Raw genomic sequence first — 15,004 nt, 5'->3', positions numbered from 1 at the left:
AAGGTGGCGTCATTCTTCTATAAAGCCTTCCCTTCCTTCTTCCTTCCTGTGAACTCATCAGAACGTGTGTCTCGAGTCTCTATTTTGGACTTCTACTCAATCTACACTTACAGGGTTGGAGAACCTTTCATATGGGGGTGCAGGTTAAGAGCACAAGGCTCTGTGATAAGACTCCCTGAGTCTGAGTTCTAGCTGAACTAACTGTTAGCTGTGTGATCTTTGACTATTATTTAACTGATCTAGAAGCTTCTGTTTGTTTCCTGGTCTACAGAATGAGTAACAGTATCCACTTCATGGGGTTTTAGTAAGGATTGCATGAGCTAATGAATGCAAGGCTTTAGAACACCGCAGGACGTATTATAAAGCACTCGATATTAGCATTACACTTCCTTTAATTTTTTTTCCCCCAACCTTTTAAAAATGTCAAAACATTCTTGGCTTGAGGGCCACATGATAATAGGTGGCTGGCTGGATATGACCTGTGAGCCACATTTTGCTGACCTCTGCTCTAGGGAGTTAAGAGCAAAATGCCTCTCATCCCCCTCCTGGGAGGCGTCTTTGCCATATTTCTTTTTGATGACATCCTTCTGATCAAGCACACCTTTCCTGAAGTCACAGCTCCCAAGGAGGACCATGAACTCCTGTACTGCCGGCTCTTCACCACGTGACCGTGGATCGCACTGGAAGCTGGAACCAGCCGGTCACTTCTGGATCGCCAGCCAGGACACAGCATGACTGTAAAGGTCACTGCAGCTTCAGTTTTATGGGCAGCAAATGACGCTTCTGGCTTGGTAGTGCCATCAGATTCAGACTTATTCCCAGTGCCACCCATGCTTGTCACCAGCTTGTCTCTCTCCTCCGGTTCCATGAACTCAGCTTCTCGCTCATCAGGTCAGCCTCAAGCTCTACTGATGTGCTCAAAAGTCTCTTTGACACCCTTTCCTGTACAATGAGTCTTATTGTACAGAAGCTCTTGGACCTCCCAGATACTGAAACATGCAGGGCACAGAGCTCTGAAGAGACCTGGGTAGGGTTCGACCCTGACAATGGTGTTTCCATGACGATCGTGATCTCTGCCATCGGTGCCAGGGATGAGGGTGAAGTTAGCGAGCTCACAGGTGTGTCTCTTATGCCCCTGAGCTCTCCTCATCGGCCGCTCAGCTCCTTTCTCTGCTGTCCTCCCTTCTTTCACTTTAAATATTAGCATATTATTAAATTATTAAATATTACCCATTTGCTTTGATTTCAGCAAACTTTTGCTTGTTAATCAGCTTCCATCAGTGTACAAAAAGGAACCAGCTCACTCCTGGCTCTTCCCATTGCTCAAGTTCAGAAAACATCCATGTGAACTTAGGGCTTTGATTATGTTCCAGCGAATTTCTCTAGTCTTCGTATAAAAGTACAGATAGGCATCTGCACATCAAAATTCAAGTAAACAAGTCACTTGGATGCCAAACATTTTGTACCCTGTTTATTGCTGATCCTTTCTCATCATGAAACTGTCACCTCTAACGGGGTGAGGGAGAGGGAGACCATATGATTTATCATCCAAACCAGAGCCTTTTTGGAGTAAACTGAGGCACTGATTACCATCCACGTGGGACTCGCCATCCTCTAATCCATACCCATTTCATAAAGGAGACGGACTTTATAAAAGAAAGACTTCTAAGAGAATGCTGCATTCCAAAACCCTGAAAACACTCGAAAACCCAGAAACCAAGGCAGTTAAATCTCAGACGTGAGACATATTTATTCTGTGACTTGAGCTGGAGACAGTGAAGCTGTCAGCGGAGAAGACTTCTGTAAGCCATTCAAGGCTATAGAGACTTTTCTGAGAGCCCCCTGCCCCCATCCTGAGGGCTCTGCTTTACAGCGAGCCAGAGCACTTGTCCTACTTCTGTGTCCTGGTCCTACCTGCAGCAGGGTGCTCCCTACCCCTGCAGCGTCACCTAGCACGTGGCTTTGCCAGACTGCCGCCAAGCATAGGACAGGGTCCTGCTCATCTCCGTGTTGTGGGGGGTGGGGTGTGTTTCTCCTGCACATCAAACATGCTGGGGAGAGAGCTGCTGAATAAATAGATGAGTCAGGAAAGCTGAAGGTGTCCCTCCACTGCAGAGAAGAGGACTCAGCCTCCCAGAAGCATGGTTTGGGGAGGAAGAAGGGAAATCCTAGCCTCACTTCTACCACCACTGCCCACCTACCCATGTCCCTCTAGGGGGTTGCTCCAGCCTCAGGGCTTTTGCACTGGCTGTCCCCCCTCCTTGGAACACTCTTCCTGTAGATATCTCCATGACTCACTCCCCGTTCCTTCAAACCTGGGCTCAGATGTCACTTTCTCGGAGAGACCTTTTCTGACCACCCCATTTAAAATAGCGTCTGCTTTGCTATACCCCCCATCATGGCCCTCCCTGTTCCCATCTCCTTTTGTCTTCTTATCACCATAGTCATGTATTAAATGCAGTATCTGATTCTGCCCCTGGAATGTAAGCTCTGTGATGGAAACGCTGTGTCTGTCTTGTTGACGGCTGCACCCCGGGTGTTGGGCACAGTGCCTGGACATCGTAAGGGCTCAATGAATATTTGTAAATAGAAGGAGTCTGCCTCCTCCCTTCCTTTGTTCCAAGAGAGGAGCTAGCTGTTCTCTTATCCAAACCCAGGAACCCTGTAGGAGCTAGCTGTTCTCTTACCCAAACCTGCCTGTGCTCTGAATTGCATCCCTTCCTGCCTTTTGAGACTCTTGTTCTATCAACTACTTCTCTCTTCCATAGATTCAACAATGTCCTTTCAGCTCTGTCATACTTCTGATACTTATCCTGGACCTCACAATAGCCCTGTGAGGCAGAACTGCTTATCCATTCCATGTGAGAAGACACAGGCACAGAGAAGGTGAAATACTTCCTAGAGCAGCATAGGGACTAAGTTGGGACACCAGGATTTGGACCCAGGAGACTGGCTCAGGAGCCCAGCTCCTGATTCCTCTGCCATGTCACTGGCTCATACCCACTAGCATTTACATATATCTTTGCTTTTCTCGTCTTAAATAAACAACCCAACCTTAATTCGATATTCCCCTCAGCACCTTCTCTATGTCTTGCCAGCCCTTTGCAAACTCCTTAAAGCATTGTCTACACTAATCGTCTGTGTTCCTCATTCTACCCTTTCTTGGCACCCCTCCAATCTGGTCTATGTCCCCGTCACACTATCAAAACGAGCTCTTGTGTGAACATCTTGCAATGGACGCTACTCATTCCCCATCTTATTTGAACCCCATCCTTGTGTGATGACAGTGGCTACTTCTTCCCTCCTGGATAGGTAAAGTAGGGGCTTCCTGGGTCTGCTATGGGACAGACCTCCCTCTAGAGGAAATATGCTATTAGGAAGGGACATGATGAATGATTCCCACCGAAGAGATGGGTTAGTCCTCAGGGCATGGTTAAGATTCCTTCTGGCTCAGAAAATCCATTGTTATATTAAATCATCACCACTTAACACTTTAAGGTTCCACTTACAACGACATAAAATCCCTCCTGGATTCTCACTACTCCCCAGACAGAGGGTGTCCTCAATTAAAAGTCTTGATTTTTCTCTATATTCACACTCAACAAGATTTTGTTCAGCATTACTTTCTAGTTTTTCTTACAAAATATTAGTTTTATGAAATTTTCAAATACGAAATATACTGGAATATATATATATTTAAATGAAGTAACCTCTCTTTTCCCAGCAAAATTTACTTCCTAAGAGTGATGCCTTTACCAACCCAGGTGACAATCCCTGTCCCAGATGGACATGTTAATAAAACATATTTCTAGGAAGGGGATGCAGATTCCAAAGAGATCAGTGAAAAATATTAATAACCTCATTTGCTGGGCTCTGTAACAGGGACCTGTTAATTTCCATATTGTAGTTTTAAAAATAAAACACACACGTCCCAAAAGGTTAAGTGATTTGCCCAGTGAAAACAGTGGCAGAGCAGGAACGGGGGTCTCCTGTGCCTGCAGAAAGCCCGCACCCCACCCTTCACCTGCTGCAGGTAAGGATTTAATATACTGTCAGGGAGATGCCAGGGAGTTAAGAGGAAGCAAAGATGAACTCAACAAGTGGTTGTGAGACAGTTGGTGAGCTGACTGGAGAAATATTCAAGTTAGATTCTTCACCTGCACCACACCAGTAAGGATAGAACATGATCCAGTCCTGGAGTTTGAGATTAGAGAGCCAGCATGGTCGTGTGGAGCCCCTTCCCCCCAACCCCAATCCAGGTCTGACTTCTTGTTCTAACCTCGTGTGGTGGAGGAAGCGAGGGAGCTCTGTGGGGTCTCTTGAACAGGGCACTCATCCCATCACGAGGGCCCCACCCGCATGACCGAATCACTTCCCAGAGGGCTCCACTCCCTAACAGCTTCACATTGAGGGTTACGGTTCCGACATCTGAATCTGGGGGGACACAAGCATTCAGACCATAGCACCTCCACTGGCCAATTACTTAGTGTCCATTTATTGGCAGCCCCTGGGCCTCTGGGGCTGTCATCTTTGCCTCTTGCGTTGCATTAGAAATATATTCCTGCAAAAAACCTGAGCGGGAGCTTGGCAGCTCTGAAAACCTCTCATTTCATTCATGTGGCCTGCTATGGATAAATCTGTGCTCTTTAAAAAGAAGCAGAATGCCCGTCCAGCGTGCCGCGCTTTGCTCTTGAACCTGCCTCGCCTCGCCAGCCACTTGAAAGGCCTCTACCTTAAGCCGGCCTTTCTTCCCTCTCTTTTGTTCACCTCTTGATGGAGCCGCATTCAGAAACAGCATCCCCATTAATGTCACCTGCAGCCTTTCCCCGAGGAAACCCCCCGAGGGCACCAATGTTGGAGAGGACTTTGAAGTCCTGTTTCTTCTGGGTGTCAGATGTGTCCCCAGCCTGCCTTTCCAGCGGTTGCCATGCACAGAGAGTTGGTGTCATGAAGGAGGACGGCCAGGACCATCAGCTAGGGGACTAGGGCTCTGTCTCCTGATGGTTCTGGCTTTGCAGCTCTAGACCCCTCTAGGTCTTGATGTCCTTCTCGGTAAAGCAAGGTCCTGTTGTGGGACTGAGTGAGAAGCACGGGACGGACAGGGACGTCAGTTGCAGTATTAAGGTGACAGCTTCCGCCCTCTGGATCAGAGCAAACCATGGTCGGGCGTGTACTCTGCTGAGCCCCCGTGGGACAACTGTCCTCAGGGAAGCTGCCTTTCAGCAGTGCAGCCCACGAGGGAGAAATAAGGACCAGCAGGTGGAAGAAAAGGCGTGTGCTCACCATGGTAGAGCCGTGGTACCGGCTGCCGTCACTCTCACTGATGGTGTGCCGGAGACTGAAGTAGTGCCCTTCCTTTTCTTCAGCAAACTCTCAGCTAAATAGCAGGAGGCATCACTGGAGGTTACGTTGTTGAGAGCTGGGCGTGGTGTATCCACTGGCTACCAGGCTGTGCTGGACTGAGCTCTCAGGAGGACTCTCTTGCAGAAACTCTCCAAGTGCCATCTGGTCCTTGAGCGGGTCCGACCACACGTCGGTTCTCTCTGCTGTGCAGGTGAACTGAGCAAGACCCGAAATACGCCACGAGCCATGGACACTGTCCTCCTCCATCGAGTGGCCTCACTTCTTCAAGTGTTCCCTGAACCTTTCGCACTACTTTCTCCCAGCTCCTCCCCACCTGCCTTCCCTCCCCTCCATGCTGGGGTAGCTCAGAGCCCTGCTGAGCATGGGTCACTTGTCCAAACCCCAACTTCATTGCTTGTCTATATGCCATGACTGCCTGATTCCCGGCAGGCACACCTCACTGCTGCTTCCAGAATCATGGGCATCCTGGATACCTCCACACAGAACTCAAACCTGACCAGGATGACAGCCTACCTAGGTCATTCAGAATCAAGGTGGCATCTACACTCCCCACACGCCCTCACCACATTCCCCCTTCCAAGACCACCCAGCCTTCAGATTGTACACCTGAGGGGAGCAGGTGCTGACCTTCATGGCCTCACTCTGGATCCCTGCTTGGTCTCCATCTTCTCTGCCTCTCTGTCTTGGAGAGTCATTCTCTGCCAGGCCCTCCCACACTGGACCCAGCTTTCTGAGATGCAAAGTACAGTCTGGTAGTCCCTCCTTGAAACTCTTCAGGGTTCCCTCACAGACCCTCACAGCTTTCACAATAAAGCTCAGAGTCCTTAGCAGAGCACAGGAGACACTTTCTGAGCTGGTCCTCTCTGTCTTTGTATTCCATTTTCCCACATAGCCACTTGCTAACTCCACCAAGCAGAGGGAAGTTTCTGGAATGTGTGGGTCAGATCCAAGGTTGTGTCCTTGAACATCAGGCTCTCCCTCAGGAATCCTTTATTCTATCTGTATTTACTTAATTCAGAGTTTATGAAGTGCCAGCCCCAGGTCATATCTGGCCTAAATACCTGTCTGGGTGGGGGTAGCTTGCATATGCTAAACATTTTAAAAATCAGAGGCCAATATTTTAAAACTCAAGGGAATAGTTATTGTAAAGCATGCTAATTTCTGGCTCTTTTGAACAATCAGAAGATCTGGCCACACTGAGCCATAGTAATTGGTTCAGTTGAGAAGCAGCTGTGCCTCAGGTTGGTGGGATTGGGGGGTGGGGGGAATAGGTTCCATTTACCCACAGTCCTCACCACTTCCTCTTGTCTTACACTGAGATTCCTCACTTATGTATGTGTTCTACCTGGGCTCTGTAGTTGAACTTAGTTCTACCTGGACCGACTCTTTGCTACTCAGGTAGCAGAACAGTGCATGCCACCTTCTCCATTAACTCCCCTGACTCAGAAGCCCCTCTGATGCCCGGTATAGCAAGCCTGCTGGACCTGAGGGTGTGCGGGGAGTGGCAGGGGTACTAGTTTCTTGTTCCTTCTCAGTGACAACTGACAAGGTGCTTACTGATAAAGTCAACCATAAGCAGAAGAAGAACACCCGGAGGCCTAGTCCTTTGCCCCCTGCAACGTGTAGAAACAAAGCTGCTAGAAAGGAAAATCTGGGAGCTTCCTTCTTCCTACCATACAGTGAGAGGCTGCTCCCCAAGGCTCACTGATTGAATTGCCAACCCATAGACTAGTAAGAGGAAACCAGCCCGAGCTCTGGAAGGATACTCAGCCCTGATGTCTTCAGGTGTCAGCCGCAGCCTCCATCCCCACACCCACCCTGTGTTCTGCAAGAGTCTGGGGCTCTGGGGAGGAATGGTGGAGGCGTTCTGCCAGTTGGGTCCTCCCTGTGAGCCAATTCCTGATTGCCTTGGAGAAAAGCCCAGAGGTGGTGCTCAGGGTGGAAAACATGACCTCCAGCCATGTTGAGTTAGGGTCTAGAAAATGACTTCACTCAACAAATGTCTGTAGCTTGTAGCAGGTGGGGGTGGGGTAAGGATGGGCGTAGAGGATGGTGGCACCCAAGCGTGTGTCAGGTTGATGCTAGAAACAGGTGTCTGGGTGGGGACTTGAGAAGGACTGTGCTTGGATGACCGAGCCCAGAGGAGTGATCATCCTGAGTTCTTACTGCCTGAGCACAGCATCCAGCATCACAGTCCATGCCCTCACTGTGGATTTTCTCCTTTCATCTCTATCACAACCCTATGAGGTGGGCAATTTTAGTATTCCCATTCAATTAGAGACGTTAAGCATTGAATCCAAGGATTTACAGCAAGGAGGGGCTAGAGGCAAGATCTGAAGCTGGCTTTGTCTAACAGATTGTCTCCAAATTGGGAACATGGTGCAAGGGGTTGGGGGTGGGGGTGGTCAAAGTCCGAGTGGAGTCAAAACTGGAGTAAACCCAGAAGAGAAGCCAGAGAGCAGGGCCAGATGGCCATTGTACCTGGGACACTACACTTGACTCCAGACAGATGCCCAAAACGTCCCCTGGCAGAGCCAAGAGGAGGAAGCAGGAAGCCAAGTCCTCCAGGGGGTGTGTGTGCAGGGGCCTGGGGTTGTCCATTGACTGGATTCCTGCCCTCTCATTCTAGGAGGGTTTGGCCCTAATGCTTCAAATGTTTCTAGAAGCTTTTCAGGGAGGCTGGTTTCTGTTGTGAACACGCAAAAGTGAGAAGCGCAAAGATGGACTGGACAAGTAGCCCCTCCTTTGCTTTTCCTCTTGCCCTGAGCATCAGTCTGGACTCCCAGGGGGGTTCTGCCTGTCTGCCTCCAGGGTCTGGGTTGGTGGCTCTGCATGGTGCTCTGGGGACAATGGCTCAAGGTAGAATTTCTGGCTTTGGACTGGGGCTTCCTCAGCCTTACCCCTTCCCTCACTTCTGCCACTGAATTCACCTAGAAAATGCCAGGGAAGAAGCTAGGGTGAAGTGAGGGCTAGTCTGCCCCTCCCTGGACTTTAGAAAAATCCAGAGGCAAAGAGAATTCTTCACCAGCTGACTTCTCCATGTGCCCACAGTGGACTGGATAAGTGGATGGGAAATTTAACCCTTCTTAGGCTCTTGTAAAACACCCTGGCATGTGAAGGGCTTTGCATGGGCACATTCAGAATGGGGAGGAGTGAGGAGAGGATGCCCAGGACCTCCCCACCCCCTGGCAGAGGGATGGCAGAAAGGGATCTAGCCTCTCTGCATTTTTATTTTGTTTTATTTTTTTTTTGACAGAGATGCCTCTTTGATCCAATACTGTCAAAAAAAAGAGTGGCAGAAGAACACAAGCTTTGGTGTGATCCCTAGCTCCGCCTTCACGAGCAGAGTATTTAAAGCTGAGCCTCTTCCCTTCTTAAAGTGAGTAAACTTTGAAGAGTAAATGAGGTAATGAATATATACAAACAGCTTGGCAGATGCTATTTTTACTTTATTTTTATTATTTTTCTCATTAAAACTCTTCTGAGAAGAGAGATAGGTCATGGCTGGATTCCTTTGTCTTCCCATCATTTTCTTCCAATTAGCATGTACTTATTGGGCACCTACTATGCGACAGGCCCTGAGCTGGGTGCTGGGGGCACAGTGGGGATAAACAGATAGCACCCCCCCAGGTTTGAAGGTGCTTAAAATCTAAATTTGGAGGGGCGCCTGGGTGGCTCAGTCAGTTAAGTGTCTGCCTTTGGCTCAGGTCATGATCCTGGGGTCCTGGGATCGAGCCCTGCATCGGGCTCCCTGCTCAGTGGAAAACCGGTTTCTCCCTCTCCCTCTGCCACTCCCCCTGCTTGTGCTCTCTCTCTCTCAAGTAAATAAATAAAATCTTAAAAAAAATCTAATTTTTGGAGACAGGAAGCACACACATACACATACAAGAAAGGCAAATACCCCAGCAAAGGAACAGAGTCATAAACATGTACTCGGTGGCACTAAGAAGAAAGTAGGAGGAATGGTGATGGATTTGTAGGGACTGGAGGCAAGCTCTGTAGGGGACAGGGAGGAGCTGCCAAAGGAGCCGGCATTCCATCAGAATCCTGAAATCTGAGCAGGAGCCAGACTCACAAAGGGCTGTGAAAAGAGCCCCAGGCAGATGGGTCTGCTCAGGTAAGAAGAGCCTGATGGGTTGGTGGATCCCAGATCTTCCCTCCTTTAAAATTCATGTTTCTGGAGCCTCCCCACTCTAGAATATGGTCTTTAAGCCTTCATCCCACTCTTCCTCTCCCCAACTCTGGTTATTGGTCCCATTTTCACCTCAACATTGTGGCTTTATCATATAACTTCTCCTGTCCTTCTCCCACTCATCTTTGTTTCTCTACCTTACTTTTACAAATGCATACTCTTTCCTTTGTAAACGATTCTCCTCCTGCCTGGTCTCCACACCCCTGACCTGCTTCTCCTTCCTTCTCAAGCCTCTTGTGCGGCCAGACTGTAATCGCTGCCCCTTTGATCAGGGACCTCTCTTTGAAATCTTCTTTCACCCCAACATTCTCCCAAATGTCACCAGGGACCTGCTGATGGCCAAGCTCAGTGGCCCCTGAGCACCCTCAAACCTAAGGTCCTCCTGCCAGGAGCACTCACCTCTCTTGCTCACTGCTTTGGTCCCTTGGTTCCCCTCTCATCTTTGTCCACCCTTCTCCATGGACTTTGCTACCTTGGCTTCTCCTTCCCACCCTCTAAATGAGGGTGATGACCAAGGCTTAATCCTGGGGTCTCTGCTTCTTTAGGGATTTTGTCTCCACTCCTGGCTTCAACTTCTCCCTACAAATGGCTTCCAATCTCCATCTCCAACAACCTCCCTCCTAAATATTATTCTCTTATGGCTTGGTCCCTGGTTGCCCACCATCTACGTGACCATGGACAATCTCTTCTCATCTCGGGGCCCTTTGTTGTCACACTTGAAGAATAAAGGGGAATGAGCCAGCTGACCTTTTGTCCCTATGCTCCGATAATTAGTGATTCAGTCAGTGATTTTTAAATGTCTTCATCTCCACATAAATAAACTGCATCCTTTTATAATCATCATGTTTAAGACCAAATCATTGTCCTAGCCACCACTGATGGTCCCCAGAGTGCTGTCACTTCTTCTCTGTACCACGATGCCCTAACTCTCTCTTCCTTTCCATCGACACAACTGCAGCCCATACCCTTCATGCTCCTCCTGTGAATGACCTGAGTGGTCTCCCCAGCTCATCCTCCTCTAAGCAACTCCCATATTCTCTGCACAATCCTGTTCAAAACGCTTCAAGTGTCCCTATTGTCCATAGCATCTTCTCTTCAGCTTTGTGGATCCCTTTGAGAATCCTTTAAAATATGTGGATCCTTTGCCCAGAAAAATGCCTAGAATTTCAAGAGGTTCATGGATCTCCTAAGATCCATCACAGACTCTTTAGAGGTCTTTGGACCCCAGCTTAAACCAAAGTGGCTCCCAAAAGAACCAAGTGTGATATCCTCAGCGCTGACAGCTTGGCTCTGAGCCCTCTGTCCTGCCATATTTCCATCCACCTCCAGGCACTTCTGAAGCCTCCACTCCAGCCAAGCTCCTTGCTGTCACTCATACCTTCTTTGCCTTAGGCCATTCTCCCCATCTGGATCACCACCTTCATTCTTTTTCTGGCTAAGTCCTTGGACCCTTCCTTGGACGCAAGTCCCACCCTGATCCTGCCTCCTCTGGAAAATACCTTTCTTGTCCTCAGCCTTCTTTGGAGCTCCTATAATATGAATCATCAATGCCATTAGCACAACAATGTCACTTTCATTTTTATTACAAGGCAGGGCTCACCGCTGAGGACAGGCACCGCCATTGCACACATGAGAGGTTTGTTGGTGACATGAATCTTCCTGATAACCAAAGGAAGAAGGCTTTCAAGACTCCCCAACTTAGCTATATTTGATAACAGCTTTTTTATATTTTATTACACACACTCAGGTGCTTTTCTAACACATGGAATATTAAGCATAACTTATCTGGAACACCAGTCCTGCTGTAATATAATGATTCTCCAAGTGGTAGTGGAAGACAGGAAACAGTGATGCTACTGAACCTCTCTTGCAAGTTTATCAAGGCGCTTCATTGAGATGTGAGAGTGTCTATTGCAATGCCTGGCATGTAACAGGTGCTCAGTATGTTAGTTTGCCTTCTCTGATGGTGGCCTTTTTTTTCTGTTTAATGTAGAGCAGGTGGTGGGTGAAAATAGACCAGCACCTATTTATTGCCCTCTCTAAAATTTCAGGGCAAGGAATTCAGAGGCATAACAAAAGGATTTGCTATTTCCAGTGAGTCTGGACTCCCTCCAACAGGGAAACTCATCGAGGGACGCACCCAGTTGTGATGCGTTGGAGCCAGAGAAGACCCGTTCATTCTACAGATAGGGAAACTGAGGCCCAGAGAGCTTCAGGCCTGCCCTTAAGGTGAATGGCCTGGTGGTGGCGAATCCACAACCAAAGCCCAGATCCCCAAATTGTTGCTCACTCCAGACACATCTGTCATCAACCCCTAAGAAGTCTCTGCCCGGTCAGACCACAAACGCCTTGAGCCTTCTCTCTATACTGGGTTCAGCTTTGCAGGGCACCAGCATCCAACACAGGGCTTGTGAGCATCTGTGTACAGTGAGTTGGGTGCGGCTTTGTGATGAGCGCATAAAGCTTGTGGTAACTGTCACAGAATCTAGGTACCAGGGAAGTTTTTCTCCAGGGGCACCATGCTGTTTCTACACCTTATCAGGAGCAGACTTTTCCAGCGGACTGGCCCACGGCAGATAGCATGCGCTGGTTACGCCAAAATGTGACATTTGAGAAACCGTTACTGAGCATTTACCACGTGCCATGTACTGGGGACACATTGGTGAACGGGGCAGAAATGGACCTTTCTCTCATGGAGATTGTCTTGTGGTGGATGAAAACAATAAGAACAAAAGTAAATACACCACCGCCTAGTCCAGGCTGAACAATCGTCTCAGCGGCTAATCTCCGCCAATTTCCAAGACAGAAAATAAAAACAACGCTGCACAATGGCATTCTGATGAAGACTAATAAATCCAAAAGTCAACACATTTTACTTTATTTTCTCTCAATTGATCTCAACTCCCAAATGTTCCAGTTTCAAAAGGTGAGATTAGGTACCATTAAGCCAGCCAGACCAGCCTTGATTTAAAAACCCTCCTTGTTGCTACAGGATGGAGGAGGTTGCAGACCCTTATTAATCTCCTTGTTATCAGCTTGATCTCAGCCTGCCAGGAGCCAGCTCGCCTGATTCCTGATTCTGGCCACATCTCTCCAGTCCTCTGGCTTCTGTGTACCAGGTCACGGAGACTATAGAACCGTGAGTTACCCTGCGAGCGATATTTATGTTAACGGGGGGCTGGTCTTTCTTCATGGAACCAGGAAAAAGGAAAGAGGGCTTCCTCTGTAAATAGGATGGCACTTAATGGATTTCAAATCAGACAGTTCTATGGGGGGCTCGTATAATTCACATTTTCTCTCCTTTGGCCATGGAGAGAAACATAGACTCCATCTCAGGATGTAGGCAGCAGGGGCCTTTCTGAGCCTCAAGGAACGAATTCCCCTCCTTTCCTGCCCCCTCTCCTTTCCTTCCTTTGTTCTCCAAACCAGCACTTAGTCTCTGCGAGGCACCATGCAAGGAGCTGGAAGCACAAGAAGCACAGGTCTGCAATGGCCCCAGCCCTCCTAGGGCTACCATCTCGCAGGCAAGAAAGGTACCACGCAAGACACACAAAGCATAAGGTGCAGCGCAAAAGAGAAGTAGAGTGTGTCAGGAGACTGCGAGATAGGGGTCTAACCTCGTGGCGTTGCTGGGGGTGAGGCGCCTCTCGGGCCTAAATCGCCCTTGCCTTTCGGGCCTAATCGCCCTTGCCTTTCGAGGCATTCACAAGACTGTTTCATTGGCCAATTCCTTATTTGTACCCCGGGCAATTTCCCAGGTCCAGTGAGCAAGTGTCTCTGTAACTAGTTACTTTCTGGGAAGATTAACTCACTTCCTCTCGATAGAAGTTTTGCAAGGATTGTCACAGCTTTGCTACCAAAGGGGCAGATAACGATCACAGGGAGGAAGTAAGGCTAGCCCATCATCACTGCGTAGACATCAGTCTTTTCCTGGATCTACCTTCGGGTTTTGCTAACTCCACTTTATTGACTTAATACTTTTTTTACAATGACTCACTTAAAAACATAAATGAATTTATCATAAAAGGAATCTTTATATCACTGCTATAAATAGAATACCAATATCCCCTGCCCTAAATAGAAAGTAATGGCAAAAATAAATACAATTAAATTCTTGGCTACCAGCCTGCCCAGAGACCGTCTTTACCTGAAGGAGCAGGTTGGTTCTAAGGGCTCCCTTATACCTGTCTCTGATCACCCCCAGAGTCTTCCCCCACCTCAATTCCTCTGCTTTCTGTAACAGAGCAGAGTTTGGGATGAGACTGCAGGCTGGGTAAGCCACCAAAACCACCCAGGAACCCCAGGAACTCCAGGGTACTGTTACTGCGTATACCAACAGGGAAGGGGGGCCATTTCCTGTGTGAATGACCACATCCCAGCCAAGCTCATGAGGGGGCTTAATGATCCAGCCAACGAGTGCTTTGCTGTCCAGCTTCTCCGGAAATTTCAACCATGTGCTATAGCTCTGGGTTGAGGTTGTTTCTGGTATAGACACACTGACTGCAGCCTCCTTAAAAAACTGATTTCATAAATCAGTTCCACCCTTGGCTGGGATTTCTCCTTGCCTTGCCTCATGTCTTGGGCCTCATCTGGGGAGGGGCAGAGAGAGAGAAGCAGGATAATCCCTGGGGCTAAATCTGAAGCATCTGGGAAATGGCCATCTAGACCTTGAGAAAATTCAGTTCTCTTTTTCTGTGTTTAGGAAGCAGTTACTTTACCTGAGTCTCAGTTTACCTCTCCATAAAGTGGGTTTTGTAGACGTTTTATAATAAATGTGCGAAATAATGTATGAAAAGCTCCTGGTGCATATATAAGCATCCAGTGAGTGGCTATAATAATAACTATTCATAAGTTTTTCTGACATTTGAGAGTAACTCTAGGCCAACTCTGTGATGGGTAACAGGGATCCTTGGACAAGTTTCCCCTGGTCTGATGGGCCAACCTCACTGACTTGGGCTGGGGCTCTGCAGAAGGCCAGGAAACCAGCTATTCCCACCAGTGGAGGGAGTGTTCATACAAATCACCTGGGGTCTTATAATGATGCAGATTCAATTTCATTAGAGTCTAGGGTGAGGCCTGAGATTTTGCATTTCCACCAAAACTCCAGATGATGCCATGTGGCTGGTCTGAGGACCACCCTTTGAGTGACAAGGCTCTAGCCCCGTGGTTCTCCGAGTGTGGTCCTTGGAGGCACCAAGGGTAACAGCATCACCCGGAACTTATTCATTTGAGATTTGGACTCTCAGACCGCACTCCAGACCTGCTGAATCAGAAACCCTGGGGTGGGGCTAGCACTCTTTCTTACAACCCTCATGGGATGCTGAGCCATAGCTTTGGCGCTTCCTGCTGCTGGAATCCACAGCACTTGCTCATTCCTCCTGTGTTAGGGGAACTGTGTGGCCTGAGCCTAAAAGAGAGAGATACCAGTGCATCTCAGCCCTTCCCAGG

The 15,004-nt window shown here is 48.4% G+C and overlaps 1 protein-coding gene and 1 long non-coding RNA gene across 3 annotated transcripts in view; one reads left to right on the top strand and one right to left on the bottom strand.

The window, feature by feature from the left end:
* LOC144382727 (uncharacterized) overlaps positions 1-15,004 on the top strand; it is a 614,132-nt gene that overhangs the window by 395,347 nt on the left and 203,781 nt on the right. The gene's annotated exons all lie outside the window — the stretch shown is intronic.
* The window catches only part of ST8SIA2 (ST8 alpha-N-acetyl-neuraminide alpha-2,8-sialyltransferase 2), a 65,320-nt gene that overhangs the window by 40,581 nt on the left and 9,735 nt on the right, over positions 1-15,004 (bottom strand). The gene's annotated exons all lie outside the window — the stretch shown is intronic.

Source organism: Halichoerus grypus, chromosome 8, assembly GCF_964656455.1.
Source record: "Halichoerus grypus chromosome 8, mHalGry1.hap1.1, whole genome shotgun sequence".
Taxonomy (NCBI): domain Eukaryota; kingdom Metazoa; phylum Chordata; class Mammalia; order Carnivora; family Phocidae; genus Halichoerus; species Halichoerus grypus.
The sequence above is the reverse complement of the archived record's forward strand: the minus strand, read 5'-3'. Positions and strand labels throughout refer to the sequence as shown.